The 16263-nt window shown below is 42.3% G+C and overlaps 1 pseudogene; it reads right to left on the reverse strand.

Moving 5' to 3' along the window:
• Window positions 1-710: 710 nt before the first annotated feature.
• LOC127032563 (olfactory receptor 14A16-like) lies at window positions 711-2582 on the reverse strand (annotated as a pseudogene).
• Window positions 2583-16263: the final 13681 nt, after the last annotated feature.

Raw genomic sequence — 16263 nt, forward strand, 5'->3', positions numbered from 1 at the left:
TGCAAGTGAGCCCTAGGGCTGCTCAGCCCTGCCCCCCACCATCACAAGCAGCCCCACCATGCAATCCCACCCAGACATGTGTCCAGCTATCTCTTCAAACTAATTCCGCCATTGGACCTCCCATAACTCCTATTGAGAGGCTACTGTAGAGCTTGCCCATTGGTGGTTAGAAACCTCCCTGTAATTTCTAGCCAGTCTCTCCATATCTCACACACCCAAATGCGAATGTAAACCAGGCTGATAAAGTCTGGCTCTTTGTCCCCCTCTAGTGGATAGGCCACAAACGGTGGTTTATAAGGCAATAGGCCCATTCCCCAGCTGGTGGCAATGGATATATAGCTCCAATGGAGGCAGTAGGTCAGATCAACAGATGCTGCAAATTGCTTTAGTGCCACCAGAGTCAATGGAACTACACTGATGTGCTGAGGATCTTCCCAAAATGTCTTCTCTCACCTACCCCAGTCTTACATCAGTCTGACTCCTCTGGTTCCAACGAAGCCACTCCTGATTTATACACATAAACAAGACAACTCCCATTGTTGTTTTCACTGGCCATGGAATGGTTTCAAGTGGCCAAGCAGTATAACGAGTATTGTTTTAACACAGAGTAAAAGTTTGATTCCTCTTCTGCACACAATTTACACACATTTAACTCCTCAACTGGACCAGATTTTCTACTGGTGCATATCACACCAGTGGCAACGACATCAGCAGAGTTAATCTGGATTTGCACTGGTGCAACTGAGATAAGGATCAGACCTGTTTGTGTGCAAGCTGTGTGGTCATGGAAATCACTGACATTAATGAACGAATACTACGGAAGCAAACTTTAATTAGAGAAAGACAGAAAATTAATTATTTGTGAATTACCTACACCCAGTCAGTCTCCTCAGGGCAACTTTGATCTCTTTGTTCCTCATGCTGTAGATAATTAGATTCAAGATTGGTGGCAATATAGAATCGAGAACAGCCACCACAAGATCCAGAGCAGATGGGGAGCTGGAGGTGGGTTTCAGGTAAACAAAGATGCCAGCGCAAACAAACAAAGAGAACACAATGAGGTGAGGAAGGCAGGTGGATAGGGCTTTATGCCGGCCCTGTTCAGAGGGGATTCTGAGCACTGATTTGAAGATCTGAACGTACGACACAGTGATAAAGACAAAGCAGACTAAGAGTAAACATGCACTAAAGACAAGAACCCCAACTTCACTAAGATATGTGTAGGAGCAGGCAAGCTTGAGTAGCTGGGGGATCTCACAGAAGAATTGATCCACCATGTTGCCTCCACAGAAGATCAATGCAAATGTGTTCCCAGTGTGTAACAGAGAGTAGAGAATCCCACTGATCCAGGCACAAGCTGCCATTTTGACACAAGCTCTGATATTCATCATTCTCTCATAGTGCAGTGATTGGCAGATGGCGACATATCGGTCTTATGCAGTAACCGTGAGTAGGGAAAAATCTGCTCCCACCAAGAAGAGGAGGAAAAAGACTTGGGCAACACATCCAGCATAGGAAATGGACCTAGTGTCTATGAGGGAGTTAGCCATGGATTTGGGAACAATGACAGAGATGGAGCCAAGATCTAGGATGGACAGATTCATCAGGAAGAAGTACATGGGGCTATGAAGGTGGTGGGTGAAGGCTATAGCCATGAAGATAAGACAATTCTCCATCAGGGCTGCCAGGTAAACCACTAGAAACACCACAAAGTGCAAAATCTGCAGCTCCCAAACTTCAGAGAATCCCAGGAGAAGGAACTCGGTCACGGTGGTTCGGTTGGACATTTTCTTTCTCAGGACATGTTTCAGGATGTCTGCGGAGGGTGGTACAAGAGCAAGGGCCAGGATTAGATCAGTAAAGTAACTCTCCTTTTCTGAAATCCACCTTAATTTTCTTCAGCCAGAACTTTAGTTTGTGAAGACTGGTGTAATATGGGAATGAGGATGGGGAAAACAGCCCCACTGACTCCAATTGAGTTACTCCTGATTTATTCTGGGGTGAGAGAAAGTAGAATCTGCTCAATGGACTCCAGATTAATATTGAGGCCTTGAGGGACTGTAGCCATTATAGATATCCTGGCACTTTCACCAATAACTGAGCATCCCAGGTCCCAGCTTGGTGATACCTTTTACCTTTACTCTGACTGTGAGATTCTCCTTAAGTTCCTATCTGTTTTAATGTCGCTAAGCAGCTGTTAGATGTCTATCACATCCCACCTCAGAGGTTCAGTGTGTTGATACTGAACCCAGTGTACACAGCATCTGACACGTGAATCCTTTACGGTCTACTGGGATGAGAGATAAAATGGAGATCTGTACAGGGAACACATTCTCAGTCCCTCCACTTTGGGTTGAGAATCAAGAGGAGAAATTTCATTGTAAATGGGATATTTTGTTTGGGGAATTTTCCATGACATGAGAATGGGAGGTGAAAAATGAGCCAACTAGCAAGCCTGTTACCTTAACTGTGCCAGCAGCAGTTGGAGATCAAGAAGATGATGATGATGATGGTGAAGAAAGACACAGCCACCACAAGTTCCCGAAGCCAAAAACTCATTTGAACTGTGTAGAGAGGAGAACATCTGGTGAAGAATCAAGTACCACAGGATTTGTTTGGGACAGCTGGAGAGACAAACATCTCCTCTTAACAGAACATCTGGCCTTTAATCAACATTTCTCTTGCCATCATTCTATCTAGAGTCCTTCTTTCACTCTCTGTGCATAGATGTCTCTGTAGTGGTCTCTATATCTCACAGACTGCTATGAGGACCCTTCTGTCCTGTGGGAGGGGGAAGTTTGGGGAGTATGTTACTCTTGGGTATGTTTGAGGGGCATTCAAAGTGATGGAGAACATCACCTATCACCTCGACTTTGACAACCTCACTCCTGGGGGACAGAATCCATCACCCGCTCACATCCTCCTCATACTCGCAGGCATATTCCCCAGCGCACTTCAGAGTTGTTGTTGGATATGGAGCATAGACCAGTTGGAAAGGTGACCACCAGTGTCCACAGTGCTAAACACCCCACAGCTGTACTCTGACCCTGCTGCCCTGGGGATGATCTCAACACCATCCTTGTAGAAGTGACATCTCCAATGGACAGCACTCCCAGGGACCATGCAGGAGAGAAGGACAAAACCTCCTTTTTTTACCACTCCCAATGGGGGATCGACGTTCAGTGTTGGCTGGGGAAGGGGATCTGAGAGGGGAGCAGGGAAGGTAAAATATTTGTATGTGTCAGAATCAATGGTCAGAATCAAACTTTATTTTTGTTCTTTCTCCAATTTTTCTTTCTTTACCAGAGGACCCTGATAGACTTTATTGAAGGACATATTACACCCTGGTGGATGGAGGACCAACTGCTCTGACAGAATTCTGGGAGTTAGTATCTGTTTCTTTCAGAGGGAGGGGCTGCCCGAAACCCCAAGAGCTGAGAAACGTTAGTAACCAGAAACCCAGTCTCTATTCATAATGACTGTCTTTCACCCTTGCCTCTGGTAAATGCCCCGAGTGAAAATCTGACCTGTTTAAGTCAAAGGGAATTTTTAATTCCATGGGGCCAGGATTTCACCCTTAGTGTCTAGTGTCCAGCAGAACCTCAGCTGGGAACAGCAAACAGGCTACTTTTGCCTTCGAGATCAAGATTGAAAACAATGAATAGTGAATATATATCCCCTCTGGCCACTTGGATGAGAGCTGGAGGCTTTTGACACCACCACAATGAATTTAAATAGGGGGTCACTTCACTGCGTCAGCTGTTGATAATAATTCAAAATTTTGATGCTCTAGTTATTTTCTGTTAAGAAAGTATATAGAGCTACCTGGATTTACATCAGCTGAAGATCTGGATCCAAGTTTTCAATTGTTCTTTTTTAAGACAATCCATCCATCCATCCATCTAGGAACCCAACCACTATATCCATCCGTATTTTACAATGGAACATTTTTCCACTGGAAAATGCCATTTTGTTGAAACCAAAACTTCCCCTGGCAAGATGATAATTTTGATTATATTTAATTTCTGAAATTAAAAATCTTTTTGATAATGTTGAAAAAGTTTTACTCTAATATTTTTTGGAACAGAACATTTTGATTTTCCATTTTAAAGGAACTTTTCATTTCAAAATTTCTTTTATAGCACACACACACGTATATATGTGTGTGTATATATGTGTGTGTGTGTGTATATATATATGTGTGTGTATGTGTGTGTGTTAAAATCAAAACAAAATGTTTCAGTTTATTAAAAACAAAATATTTTGATTGATGCACATTTTTCTTGACAATATTGCTTCAGAGGAAATCATAGTGTTTGTTCCAATTCAGAACAAGAGCAGATTTTGAATCACTGAATTTCCCTCAAAATGGAAATTCTGGTTCCCAGACAGCTTTAATTCATCAATCCACAATACCATTATTCTAGCAGTAGCCTTCATTCTTCCTCCAAGGAACTTAGAAAGCTCCTTTCTCTGGAATATCTAAATGCCTGTGTCTCCCCCCACCCCCTCCGTTGCACTGACCTGTTTACAGCTAAGTGACTGGAGTCTACCTCACTGACTGCAAAAGGAAGATTTACACAGGACACCAAATTAAACAGAAGGGAAAATGGAGACTCACCTGTCACTGTTACCTGGATGGGGTTGCTCTCTTTACATGGGATCTCTCCACTGGATTGCTGTATCAAGAAAGGATGCATGTGTAGGTTCCAGCATCTGCCATACTCAGTGCAGGCAACTGAAGTAATTGGGTGTGACTGAATGGAGATGACAGGGCCCATCTGGAGTCTAGTCTCCGCCCTTCCCTATCAACTCTCATTGCAGACACTGTGTCTCCTTCGGGAGCAGAACATGTCAGAGCGACAGCTTCTCCAGCTATGTAGACAGGACACTCAGGAGCCAGAGTGAGAGAAGGGGATGCTAGAGGGTGTAGAACACGCAAAGAGGGGAAGTGCTCATTACTTGCCCAGGGATGGGGTAGGGGGTGGTGAGGACTTTTTTTTCCAAGTGGAGTCACGCTTGCTGACTGAATAGAAGGGAATATCAGTGAATGTGTCCATGATCCATGGAAACAAACTTCTTTCTATCTCACTGCCCGGTGCTGTAGGCCAAACTGCCATGCAATCCAATATAAACTCATATAACTGGTCAGAAATTTTTTCCCAAGGGAAATTTTCAATTTTTCAGTGAAAAATCAAGAACTCAACATTTTGGGGCGGAGGGGTGAAGGGGGGGAAGTGAAAATGTTTGGCCAATAAATACATAAAAATCTGAAAACTGAAAAATTGTCATTTGGAAGTGCCACCATGGTGCATCATGGGAGTTGTAGTTCAACTGCCTCATGTTCCCATTCTCCTCTTTCGGTCTTGCACCCTAGCCACACTACATCTCCCACGATACACCCTGGTCTCCCTTCTTGCTGACCTTCTGGGTTGCAACAAGGAACTCCCTGGGTGGTGGTGTATTATGGAAAATGGGGAGCTCACCACCCAAATGAGAATGGCCACATTAGTCATCTGAACTACAGCTCCCATAAGGCACCCTGGCGGCATTTCAGAATTGATATTTTAACTGTATATTTGGTTTTCGGACTAAAAATGATTTCAGCTTAATACAAAGATATTGAAAACACCTATTCCTCTAATTACTACACTGAGTGTTTGATTTTCTAGATCAGAGTTTCAAAATGTTTAATTACAACACTAACAGAATACAGTTGGATTGAGATAATAAAATTAGATGCTTCAATCTGTAATAAGGAGAAGCTGCCTTTAATGATTTTAAAAATAAAATATCTCAACTATTACATTTTGTCATAATATGATGTATCATGTCATATTATCCTATGCCCAACATGATATAGCATGCCATGTACTACTATGACTGACATTTCATGAAAGGATGAAAAAGATAACAAAATTAAATAAAATTTTCATTTCCAAACAACACTTTGAAAGTTTCAAAAACAAAATTTCTCTCCATTTCATGGGCAATTATGAAAATATTTATTTTGTTCTGATTTGGAATTAAAAACAAAATTCAAATGTCAAAATTTCTCATGAAACAAAACTTCCATTTTTTCACTAGTTTACCTTACAGAGCACTAGATTAAGTGCATTGGCTCAGGAAAGAGACCTGGGCTTTATTGTGGACAACTCAATGAAGACATTTGCTCAATGTGCAACTGCAGTGAGAAGAGCAAAACAAGATGTTTGGATTGGATGGAGAGTAATACAGATAATATCCTACTGCCTTTATGGAAATCAGTGGTGCAGTGTCATCTGCATACTGTGTGTAGTGTTTGCCACTGCATCTCTAAAAGGATATTGCAGAAATAGAGGAAGTTCAGAGAAGGTGAATGAGAGGAATCAAGAGCTTGGAATATCTCTCACATAGAGATTGAAAAGACTGTGATTGTTACCTTAGAAAAGAGACAGAGAATATGTACAACAATGCATGATCTAAAGACGGTAGATCAGGAGCTTCTGTTCTCCTTAACACAAGAGCAAAGGGGCATTCAATGAAATTAAACAATGGCAAATCCAAAACTACTGAAAGGAAATGCTTGCTTCAGCCCATGGGTGAACTGACTTTGATATTCAATGCCACAGGCCATTGTTCTGGACAAGAATTTAGCAAGATTATAAAATACTGAACGTTTATTTGGATATCAAGAATATCCAGAGAGATCAATCGATGATAAGAAAATTTCTGGAAGAGATATTAAACTTCAGGCTTCAGGGTTTAAGCCAACCCTTAACTATTAGAGACCAGGGTGAGACCTAATGTAGGAAACAGGTTATCTCATATTTGCTACTGCTGACCACTGGTGGAGACAAGATATTGGGTTATATGGATTTCAGGCCTGATATAGTCTGGCAATTCCTGTGTTCCTAAGACTCATAGATTTATAGACTCTAATGTCAGAAGGGACCATCATGATTATCTAGTCTGACCTCCTGCACATTGCAAGCCACAGAACCTCGCCCACCTACTCCTGTAATAGACCCATAACCTCTGTCTGAGTTACTGAAATCATGAACTCATGATTTAAAGACTTCAAGTTACAGACAATCTGCCATTTACACTAGTTTAAACCTATAAGTGACCCATTCCCCATGATGCAGAGGAAGGTGAACCCCCCCTAGCATGTCTGCCAATTTGACCTGGGGGAAATTCCTGCCTGACTCCAAATATGGTAATCAGTTAGACCCTGAGCACGTGGGCAAGACCCATCAGCCAGACACCTGGGAAAGAGTTATCTGTAGTAACTCAGAGCCCTCCCCATCTAGTGTGCCATCACCAGCCATTGGGGATATTTGCTGCTAGCAGTTGCAGATCAGATACATACCATTGTGCACAGAGTTCTCCCTTTCCTAGTGTAGACTTACCACAGATAGATATGGAGACAGGGGCACTTTCTGAGGATGGGATTTCCCACCCGGAGCAGCGTATTCAATACTTGCAGGTGTACGAAACTGAGTCCTTCAAGCTGACCTTGTGTAGCTGGTAACTCCAAGTGTCCTGCTGTAGGTATTGTACTGAGGTCACTTCTGACTTCCCCTTGAAGAACTGGAATGTGATTAGTGGGTACTTTGCACACACTGAGCATCTGAGAGTAATAGAGTCCCCAGTGAAGTAAGTGGAATATTGAGGGAACACAATGAGCATTGGGACAGGGATAGCAATGCCTGAAAACAAATGGGAATTTAAAAGAAGACCAAATAATTAAGAATAGAGCTGGTTGGATTTTTTGGCAAAATTTAAAAAAAATGGACTGGGATTTTCAGAATGAAACTAACTTAAAATTTTCATTGAGTTTCTTGATTAAATTTTCTTTTTATTTTGGTTGTTGAAAACAGATTTTTTTTTCAATTTTAAAAATCTGGGATTTTTATTTATTTTTGCCTTTTCTTCCATGAATGAATCATGTCTAGGTTGAGTGGGAGGTTTTTCCTTACTTATTTCTTTTACTTTTCATTTCCCTTTTTCTACTCTATACATTTAGAACACTTCCTCCACTTTAGAAAAGGTGCAGAGCAGCAAATAGAAAAATCAAAATCTGTAACTCTTGACACTCACTTGTTTTTCCAAAGTTGGAGAAGTTCTGAAATGCTTCAGAGGGGGAGGAAAATAAAAAATAAAAATAAAAATAAACAAACCCATGACCCTGGACATTATTCATTTTAGTGCACTCAGTGGCAAAAGGGAAAAGAGAGGGAATGTGTAGAAAAGACACAAATTCAAAATATGTGAAATTTTGAATTTTTTTCAAAACAAAGGTGAACATTTTAAAAAAAAATTTTTTTTCTATTTCAAACAGTGAGCAATTGAAATAAGTTTTAAATTTCAAAATTGTTCATCCAATTGTTTGCCCATTTTCCAGTCAGCACTACTCTGGAGTATGGTAGATACGAATTTTATTTCTTTATTATTTATACTGTGGTAGCACCTAAGTGCTCCAGGCACAGACTAGGACCCCACAGTGCTAGGTGCTGTACAAACACAGAACAAAAAGATGGTTCCTGCCCCTAATTATAAGAAAGAAACAACAAGTGAATATGGAAAGACAGAGTGAATATGGAAAGACAGAGAAATAGCTCGCAGGTTGATCCCTAGGGCTCAATCCGGCCTCTCTCTGAATCTTCCTGTGATGGTAACTCCCATAAGACTTTATAGAAATATATATATATATAACATAACTAGAATGTGTTTTATGCTATATGTGCCATGTAACATATATCTGTAAAGGTTATAATCCACTGAATGTATTAATCCTATTTGCATGCATGTATCATTTTTGTATTCAAAGTTATGAATATTGGCTGTATATTGGCTTGATTTCTAAGTAACCTTAGTAGAGCATTTGGTTAGTTCCTGGAGAAGGGGATGTTGAAATTAAGTACCTAATTAAAAAAAAACACGTAAAGGACAATGAATTTTGAAATGCTCCAATCCACATAAGAAGTCTACTTGAGGACGTTCAAGGTAGCATGTGACCCATGGCTGCTACATGGTAAGAAACTGTGAGTCAATTATGGATATATGACTTGCCCAGGTGACTCCAGAACTCCATCTGGGAGCTGGACTTTGCATAGGAGAGAGGAGGGGGTTTCCACCCACAAGAGAAAGACCATTTAAGCTGATGGGAACAGGGCCAGCTCTACAGTTTTCGCTGCCTCAAGCAGCACGCCGAATTTCCGTGGCGGGGGCAGTCCGTGTGCCCTTAGGGCGACTGGCGCGTTTCCGCCACTGTGGCAATTCGGCAGCAGCTTCTATGTTTAGCTGAAACCGTCCCGGACAGCTAAACACAGAAGATACCACCGAATTGCCCTCACCATGGAAACACGCCTGCTGCCCTAACAGTGCATGGACTGCCCCCGCTATCTGCGGCGGCATTTCAGCGCGCTGCTTGGGGGCAAAACAACAGGGACTGCTGCCCCTTGCAGAATGCCGCCCCAAGCACCAGCTTGGAATGCCGGTGCCTGGAGCTGGCCCTGGATGAGAGAAACCTCCATTTTGTCTTCAGCTGTCTAAAGAGAGAGCCTCTCCTCCCCTAAAGATACCTGAAAGAAACTGGAACAAAAGACAGTAACTACAAAGGAGTGTGAGTGATTGCTGGACCCAGACTAGAAGAAGGTTAGTCTGTAAAAGGAAGCTTACTGGAACTGGTGAGATTTTATCTGTACTCAATGGTATTCAGTAATATTAGGCATAGATTTGTGTGGTTTATTTTATTTCACTTGGTAATTCCCTTTGTTCTGTCTGTTACTAATTGAAACCACTTAAATCTCACTTTCTGTATTTAATAAAATTACTTTTTACTTGTTAATTAACCCAGCGTATGTATTAATACCTGGGGGATGGGGGGCAAACAGCTATGCATATCTTTCTATCAGTGTTATAGAGGGTGAACAATTTATAAGTTTACCCTGTAAGCTTTTTACAGGGTAAAATGGATTTATTTGTGTTTAGACCCTATTGGGAGTTGGGTATCTGAGTATTAAAGAGAAGTACACTTCTATAAGCTGTTTTCAGTTAAGTCTGCAGCTTTGGGGCACTTCGATCAGATCCTGGGCCTGTGTTGGAGCAGACGGGTGTGTCTGGCTCAGCAAGACAGGGTGCTGGATTCCCAGGCTGGCAGAGGCAAAGCAGGGGCAGAAGTAGTCTTGGCAGAGCACTTGGCAGTTCCTGAGGGGGTTTCTGTGATCCAACCTGTCACACTTCCCCTGTTGAAAATTTAACGGCTGCTTCCAAAAGGCCATTCCATTTTACTCAGTAACTCTCAATTTCACATCAGTCTCAGAGTTTGTGGTGAGTTACAGCTCCAGGGAGGTTGGAAACAGAGAAGATAGAACTGGTTGGAACACAGCAAACCATATTCTAGTAGGGGACAAAGGAGAAGTGAGTTTATGTACTTATTTGCCGTTTATACCTTGGATCTCCCCATTCTTCATTCAAGGCATGTATCCTCTTCAACACTACATTTCAATTGGCCTGAAGAGTTTAACTGTTAGGCCTTAACAGAAGATAGTTTTGAGAAGAGAATTATTCACATAAACCACATTTCCTCTACTACTATGGATCTATTTATAACATATTTTAAACTACTGCTGAAAGGCACCAGCTCAACCACCTCTCAAGCCCTTCCAGTGGGTGATGGGGACTCAGTCTTCTTTGACCAGTGCATTCTCATTGCCTTTACTGAGGCTGCCAAACATAGGGTCACTTAGTGCTGGTTTGTGCGGTGTGGGCATCTGTTCTGCTGGAATGAAGCAGAAAACTCACCCAGTCATTTCATGTAGGAAACAAGTTGTAGCTATCAGAAGAGAACTAGAGCTGACTGAAAATGTTGCTTGTGTGTGTGGTGGAAAGCTCTTTCTTTTTCTATGGAAAATGACTTCTTGACAAAAGGGGAGTTGAAAACTGAAAAATCCTAAACAATTTTTCTTCATTTTTGACCCTCCTGCCTCAAAACTTCAACTAAAAAAATTCAACAAAAATGAAAAACAAAAAAGATATGTTTGTCACCACCACCCCCAAAAAAAATATGGGAAAGAAGTAATGGGCTGATCGCTGATAATCAAAATTTACAGAAAAAAATGAGAAAAATGCCGCTTGAGAACTTTTTAGAGTTAAAATCCAGTAATTTAGACTTTTGAATTAGGGCTGTTAAAAATGGACTAGCAAATGAGTAGTAGAAACCGGTATGATTTGTTGATTTAAGGCTATTCACTGTCTATATTTTGACATATGATGTTGACAATTTTTATTAATGGTTTATAAAGCTTCAGCATCTTCAATCTCATTGTCTACTGGCATTAAATAATTGACTAACACCCCCCATAATTTTCCAAAACTTAGAAAATTAAAATGACTAAAAATCTAAAAAATGCTTAAAAATAAACTTTGATATTATCCATCAAAGTTAAAAAAAATCAAATTCTGCCAAGCTTACTTACATTATCTGAATGCTTTGGGCTGGGGTTTTCATTGCAGTTTAAGGGAATGAGATGCCCAAAACTTATAAACTGTCAATGAGATTTGGGGACTAGGTTCACGTTAGGCACCTAAATCCCAGAATCAGTCCGCAGGGAACTGATAAACCAGGGGAAGATCAGCATTCCTAAACTTAACTCACCTGCAGGGCCTGATCCAGCAAGTGTGCTCAGAGCTTGCCTACTGGATTGGATCCCTTTAGGTGATCTCGCACAGAATGGCCGGAAGGAGGAGGATGTACCCATGACTTTTAGCCCAGTGGTTAGGGTACTTGCCTGGGAGGAGGAAGATCCCTGATTCAAGTCCCACTCTGATTGAGAGGGAGCAGGGATTTAGACATGGCTCTTCTATATCTCAGCTGAATGCCCTAACCACTGGGCTATGGGATAGTCTGATGCAGGCTCCTTCCTTCTCTCCTGAAGGTGTTGCACTTTGGATTAAAAACTATAAAAAAGTCATTTTTATGGGGAAGCCTAAGTCTCCCATTTGTCAGGTGAGTGTTCTAATCATTGGGCTACAGAGTGATTCTCACATTTGCTTTTTCTCTTTCTTTGGCCCAATGAATATTTCATAATCTAAGTTAGTGGAACAGCTTCAATGGGAGAGACCAAGGGAGCCATCTGTCTGAATATCCCACACTCCACTGAAGGTTGGACAAGAAGCAGTGGGCTTAATCTGCAGCAAGGATTCGGTTAGATTAGATATTTCGAAAAATATTTTTAACTCAAAGCGTTGTTAAGTTCTGGAATTGTGGAATTCCCAGCACTGGAAGTTTTTAGGAACAGATTGGACCCATACCTGTCAATGATGATCTAAGTTTATGTGGTCCTGCCTCAGTGCAAAGGCCTGGACTTGATGATCTCTTGATGTCCCTTCCAGCCCTACATTTCTATGATTCTCTAGTCCAGGAGTTAGGGCACTCACCTGAGAGGTAGCAAATCCCTGCCCCTGCTTGGACAGAGATGGGGATTGAACCAGGGGCATTCCACATCTCAGGTGAGAGCTTTAATCACTGGTCTAAAAGTTATGAGGGAAGACCTCTTTCCCCATGCACCTGGCTTCTTGCAAAAACAGTATAGATGACTAGTGCTGAGAGAAGGTTTGCAACTGAGACCCTCAAAAACAGAGAAGCACCTCCAGGACTTAGACATCAATCTCTGCAAGAGGGACACACCCTCAATTTTGTCCCTGCCTGCAGGTATATGGGATCTTGGGGAGCAATTACCACACAGGTGGGATGCCAATTAATTTCTTTATTAAAGGAAAAAGGAAGTGGTGGGAATTTAACAATGAAATGCAATGGGATGGGGTGTATAAGGTGTTTACAATAGACAATGATGGGGGGGTTCTTACTGAACAGTGTAGGGAGTTTTAACAGTGGGGTACAGCAAGTGGGGTTCAGCACAATGGGATACAGTACAGTCAATAAGCAACTCAACTTTATATAGGAACAACTCTAGATACAATGTGGAATGCAAAATAAAATGGTAGCTTGTATATGGGTGATAAGAAAAATTATGCAATGTAGAAAATTACTGACTTAATTTGTGAGGCTGTGATAGCAAGAATGTACCTAAAAGCTGAGTCAAGAAGCAGGAAGGGGGAGGAGAGTGAGTGATTAGTGGTATCTGATGAGAGGAGAGTGCAGCTGCAAGCAGCGAGACTCTGAAGCCCAGAGCAGCAGTCTTCAGGAGCCTGCGGGCTGGACGTACGGGAGACAAGAGCAGCTGGAGTGCACTTAAGGGGAGTCTGGGAGCAGCAAGAGGGGAGGGCGCTGAACGTGTAAGCGATGGGAAGGCACGTGGAGAATGGAGGAGACGGCTGAGGGAAGAAGCAGGTTGCAGCAGCGGAGAGCACTTCAGGGAAGTTGCAGAGCAGCGGGTTGAAGACAAACGGAGGTGTGTGATGGTGATCTTCGATAGCGGAGGGGCAGCGGAGGAGCGGGGACACGAACTCAGGGGATACAGGGAGAGGCAGCAGAGAGGTATAAAGAAAGGCTAGAGGGACACCCCAAAAAAAAGGAAAGAAGCGGCAAAGGGTTTGGGAAGTTACAAGGGGGGGCGGGGAAGCAGCAAGGGGTTACAACAGGGAGACACGGAGAAGTACACAGAGGGGGAGATTGGAGCGGGGGAAAACAGACACGGGAAAGTTCAGGGAGAGACTGGGACAGCGGGAAGATGAATTCAAGCAGTAAAAACCTTATCTATCCTCTAACTTAATTAAACTTATATAAATTACAAGCAGCTTATACAAAGTAATGAAACAGGTACAGAATACAACCAGGCAATGGCTTTTTTAAATCTATCTTAATCAACGACTAGGCAAAACAACAAATATCACAATTGTAAGCAAACTATAACAAACAACTATACAGAGCAACAAAACAGCAAACTATAACAAGGCAGGTGTAGAAGCTCTACAATCTTAGCAAACTATGACTTATTAAACTAAAATGCAAACCTACGGTGCACCTTATGCTATGGGGAAGTCACAGAGGGCAGAGTGGTATGTGCTCAGGATACAGCTCCCACGGCAGCCCCCAAGGAAGCCAAGGGATGGTGGCTGCAGCAGTGGATACAGCTGAAAGCAGGGAGCAGAGTTTAGCAGCGGCACATGTTTATTTTTAGCAGCAAAGTGCCGGAGTTTAAGAGAGGCTTTAAGACACAGACCAAGGTTTAGCTTGAGTCTGTGTGCTAGGGAAACAGAGCCAGCAGCTAAAGTAATAAAATAAAAGTATGGAAAGTTTCACAGAGGGATTCTTACCAGTCCCCAAGGCAGCAGCAAAGGCAGAAGCAGCAGTAACATCGGAAGAAGCAAGAAGGGCTTGGTAGGGTCTTGATAATCAGGAGATCTCTCAGGCAGCAATTCGTTCTTCATGGGGGGGGGGTAAAAACTGGGGGTATGCTCAAAAATAAAACGAGAGTGGAGAAAGGACCCCCAAAACCCCTGGCTGATCAGACCAGGCAGCAATGCAGGAACCTTTCTGATGTTTGTTTTAAAAATGTCTGTTTATAAAGGCAAACTTAGGCAGTTTCCCACCAGTGATCCTGATAGGCTCCCTCTGTCACAGGGGAGGAGCCACAGGGAAAAACTGCAGGTGAGCACAGAGACATGCCTGGGCAGAGTCCTGTGCAATAGGTGACTCAAAAGCACATGAGGCCTATGACTCATGCCCAGGATCTTAAAAACACAATAGGTCTTGCAGCTCTGGACATTGCCTGTCCTACACCAAGCCCAGGTTCAACAAGGTGATAACAGGACTAACCCTTTGAACAGGGCAGTGGTCCCAGTTAGCACGCAGCACAAGTGGCCATCCCTTTGAGAAGGGCAATGGCTCTTGGTAAACAACTCAAGGGGCCTTCCCTTTGAGAAGGGCAGTGGCCCTGGTAAACAACTTAACAGCCAGGGAAGGGCGGCCACAGGAGGAGAACAAAAACAAAATGGAGTATGGGGACAGCTGTAAGAAACAAAATGGAATAGGGGGATAGCTGTAACAGACAAGTTTGTCATCTGCTTAGTCCATGAGCTGCCTAGGGTGTTGGCATTTGTGGATTTCCTTCTGAAGTTCCCATCTCTCCCCATTCATTGCATGTGGACCTAGATGCCTAACTCAGGCTTTGTGATTCACAGTGATTTTTCTCTGAGCCTAAAAGTTGGATATGATGAAGAAAATAAGAAGTTTCTTTGTGCATCTAGCCCTGGGTGCCTAACTCCCCTATATGCCTTTGGAAATCTCAACCATAAATATTAATTAGCATATAAATATTTAAAATTATGGAATAGCGATACTTTCCTCTGAAATCTATACATGGAAAATACTGTAGAAGAGTGAATCATCATTATCCTTTAAAAGCTTTGCACATGTCCTGATTACAGAGTTAACCAATTGTGATTCCAGCACTACAGATGTAGAGTAATTTTTCAAACATATCTGCAGGTGGAATTTTCAGAAGTGTCTAAGTAATTTTAAAATACAAGGGTGTTGAAAGTCAAATGAGTTGCTAAGGGACAGAATTTTAGAGGTGTTTAAGCACCTAAATGGGCAGCGAGATGTCTTGTGGGATTTGTGAAAGCACACAGGTGCCTAACTCCCACTGACATTTTTGAGAGTTAGGTGACTAGGCACTTTTGAAAAATCGTATTAAGTGCCTCTATCATTCTGTAGGCACCCAAGTACACATAAAAATCTAGCCCCTTGAGGGGAATTTTCAAAAGCGCTTAAGTGAGATGGGTGCTCAAGTCCCAGAAGAGTCAATGGGATTTGGGCATGTATCTCCCTTAGTCTCCCTTTGAAATCCAAATCATCTTAAAAATATCTATGCTGTAGAACCCTTTTCACCTCCTTCTGCTGACAAGGAACTGATCCAAGACCACTGACATAAAAAAAGTGACTGTCACAAAGGCCAAAGGCTTCATGCTTTCCATGTGTCACATCTGAACATGTGATTTTCCTTTTGAACCAAGTGGGAAAATTAAATTTGAAGTATTTGAACTGATCTGAAAACATTTTCTTACACTGATAATTGCGACATGGCCGAACAGCATTTGAAGGAGGATAGAAAGTAGCTGCCTGTGTTATGCCCGTCAGATGAGATGATCCAACTGGGTACATTCTGGCCTTAGACTGTATGAATCAAAGTTGGTCTTGAGGCTAAGGCATTGCACCAGAACTAAGGAGAGCTAGGTTCAATTTTACACTTTGCCGCACACGCTCTGTATGACATTGGGTTAAGTTGGTTAACTTCTCTGCAATTCAGTTTCCCA

Source organism: Gopherus flavomarginatus, chromosome 12 (genome assembly GCF_025201925.1).
Source record: "Gopherus flavomarginatus isolate rGopFla2 chromosome 12, rGopFla2.mat.asm, whole genome shotgun sequence".
NCBI classification, from domain to species: Eukaryota; Metazoa; Chordata; order Testudines; family Testudinidae; genus Gopherus; species Gopherus flavomarginatus.